The following is a 3,649-nucleotide window of genomic DNA, read 5'->3' as shown; positions in this document are numbered from 1 at the left end:
ATAATTGTAATTCATTTTGAAGAGGAAAGAAATAAAATTTTATTTAATCTTTTTTTTAAATAAAAAAAACAGTTAATCGTTTGATCGTAGTGTAATAATAATATAAGCCCATTTAATATTAATTAAGGATGAGAGGCATGCCGGCGGAGAACCTAGCGGAAAAATACGAAGCTTGCGATTTGAGATATTTTTTTTTGATAATTTACAATTTCAACATTAATTAATAAATAATATGTATCTGAAAACATTAAAAAGATTTTTTTTTTAATTCAAAGATAAACTTACAATTATTGTAAAAAATGTGAATTCGTTGCAGGGTCACTTCTTATTATTACATAATATTTTATGGTCACATTTATTATTAAAATTTAGTTTATTACGTTTTCAAATTTTCGCCGTTTAGATTTTTGACTAATTCATAGTTTTAATATTTTTTATATCTATTTTAAAAAAACATCGATTTTTATAAAATATATAAATGTGTATAACTTGAAATCTTTTTATTTAACTTAATAAACTAAACTTTAATAATAAATATTACCATAAAATATAATGTATTAATAAGATCTGACACTGCAACGAATTCACATCTTATTACATTTTTTTACAGTTGTAAGTTTATGAAAAAAAAAATCTTTTTAATGTTTTCTGATAAATATTTATTAATTAATACAGTTGAAATCGTAAATTATCAAAAAAAAAACTCAAATTGCAAGCTTCGTATTTTTCCGCTAGGTTCTCTGCTGGCATGTTTGAGTATTTTATTTCATGATTATTTATGGACATATTGAGTTTTTATCCACCTCATAAGGCACTACTTTAGGCCTTGTCCACATGGTACGTGTCTCACCGCGATTCGCCGCTAGTGAATGTGGACATCTCAATGAGGTTACTTGCACCTTGACCGCGCGCGACATTTGTCACGGCGCGAGTGCTTGTGGACGGCTCAATGGAGTCACATGTATCTGGAATGCGCGCCAGTCAAAACGCGTCATGTGGAAGGCCTTAAGGGTCGGAAAACCTCGTCAACGGGCTGAAACCTTAATCCAACCTAATCATTTTTTATGCCGGGATTCTGATCGGCGCCCGTTTAGTAAATAACAATGTATTGAGAGCACTTTTTTGGATGTTTGCAGTCTAAGCCTAAAAGGGAATCAGACGATGATTCATATATATTACGGAAAACAAGTGGCGACTGTTGTCAAAAGAGCGGTCATCACTCTCTGGGTTGATTTGTTGTGTAAGTATATTATTATTTTATCATCTATAATATATGTTTGTTCTATTATAATATATCTTCTCTGTTCTGGCAGAACACACTAACTGGAGGATACTAGTTTTGAGTAATTTGACTTTGAAGTTGTTAAAATGTTTGAAATGGTCTATCATGTGAGTTTATTAAGTAATCGTAAAAAGGATGACTTTAAAATAAAGACTGTTTATTTATTAAGAAGGTTTCCAGACGGTAAAGTTTGAAATAAGGAACATTTTGGTATAACTATCTCAATATGTCATTTTTTCGAATTAGTGTCTTCTGCCAGAACACTGACGATATATTATATAGTGTTTCCCAACCTTATTTGTGCTATGCCCCACTTCTACGCTTCAAAAATCTCCATGCCGCCTATCAAAATTGTATAGTTACCTAACAAGAGAACAATGAATGTATTGTTGATCTTTTTTCAAATTTCTCCTTCATATTTCTGACATTTTTCAGTAAAAATAATAAGGAAAAGTACAAATTTAATATAACAATGATGCCGTCTTTTTTTCGGAAAGTCAGGGTTGCAATATCAAAAAAAAAATATTTCGAAAATTCGTTTTTCAACAAAAAAAAATGTAGCAAATATGTATTAACGGTTAGCACATTGCCCCCCAAAACATTCAAATTGCCCCACGTTGGGAAACACTCACTGGTATATATGTACTGATTATAATTTATAGTATTATAAATATGTATAGGTAAATCTCATTATACTATACTATCATTAGAAAATGAGTGCACTGTACGAATAAGTCCACGGACGATAGTTTTGATATACCTATATCTAATGATTGTTTCTTGAAAATGATATAGGTAATTAAATATGAAGGTACAATACCTATATTAAATACTTGTATTAAATAAAAAAGGTGTATTGGTAGATGCAAACGTTTATTCTGTAGGTACTTATTTTAAAATGAAAATAAGACCCATCCACGTTAGTATGCTGTGAACATATTATTTGTATTGTTCTTTTGTTTTTTTTTATGGTTGTGCTGCCGTTTATATTTCTCGTTTGTGATATAAAATGTTCCAAATAGCAAACGTAAAATACTCGATTGAAAACTGGACTTATTCATATTGTTGTTTTTAACTCCACACGCCAGGTTTAATGACATATTGTACCAGGGATGGTGAACCTGTGACCCGCGGGTCAGACACTGACTCGTGCAGGCTTTTTAAATGACCCACGCGATGATTTTTATAAACTTCTTTTATAAAGCCCCCTACCTGTCACTAAGGTTAAAGGCAGTGTGACGCTGTATAGTAGCGTTTTTCAAATGTTGTTCGAGGTAAAATTAAGGGTATTCAGTGTATCAACAAACATTAACCAAAAATGCAATTACACAACCTTCTTCTTCTTTCACCCTGTCACGTCCCAACGTTGGGGCATAGGGCAAGCACAAGTTGGCGCCACTTCCCTCGGTTCATCGCCAACTCCTGTGCCTCCCGCCATGTCAGACCTGCAGCACGTAGGTCGCTTTTGTAGCATCGCTGCAGGGTGAGGGAGGGCCGGCCACGGCGACGGAACCCTTGAGGCTGTGCCACAAGGGTACGAAGTGCCGCACTCTTTGGCGGCATCCGGAATACATGTCCCAGCCACGTGAATTACACAACCACATATTTAAAAATGTTAATACGCCTGAAGGAAATTGCGATTTATTTAACGATTGGAGCAAAATTGTGATGAACGTTTATCTCACTTATCTGGTCGATCCCCCAGACTAGAGCCCTGTCAGCACCCTCTTTGTGGGGGCCATGGTGATTGCCAAAGTTCAGTTCAATTTTCATCTGGCAAATCGTCTCGATTCCTTTTCTTAGTGTTACGAGTCTATGGCTGAATGTCTTCCACTGAGTAACCATTTGCCATCAACGTATTTTGAAGGATCGAAAAGGGTCGGAGGGGGTCCGACGAGTTTGATGAACAAACTGTGCCGAAACTGTTTTAGTATTCAACGAAGCTCTTATTGGAGTAATCATTAGATTCATTTGCAAAAATTCGCGTTCACATTAACTCGAAGAAATGTTACCTAATAGGATAATTCAATGCATACATCAAACGCGATAATTTTTCAGGATATGTCTTTTCCTATGAGATGATTCAGAAAAATTAACTTGTACTATCTAAGCCCAAACATTATTTCATCTAATTACTTTTGAAACAATAAAAAACCGTGAAAAAAGGTGCCGGAACGCCGTTCCACCGTGTTACATGATAAAAAAAGCCCTGATTACGGCTCACTAATGAGTACCTGGCTTAAGAATTTGAAAGGTTTTTTTGCATGTACCTGTTTAAAATAGTCACGCTGAAATAATACATAATTTATGTGGGTAAGTAATTGAATTGACATCAAATTTCAGACTACAAAATAATAGAAAGGAGTG

The sequence above is a fragment of the Rhyacophila brunnea genome, unplaced genomic scaffold (assembly GCF_057557595.1).
Source record: "Rhyacophila brunnea isolate RB1 unplaced genomic scaffold, BYU_Rbru_1.0 scaffold_10, whole genome shotgun sequence".
Classification (NCBI taxonomy): domain Eukaryota; kingdom Metazoa; phylum Arthropoda; class Insecta; order Trichoptera; family Rhyacophilidae; genus Rhyacophila; species Rhyacophila brunnea.
Note: the sequence above shows the minus strand (reverse complement) of the source record.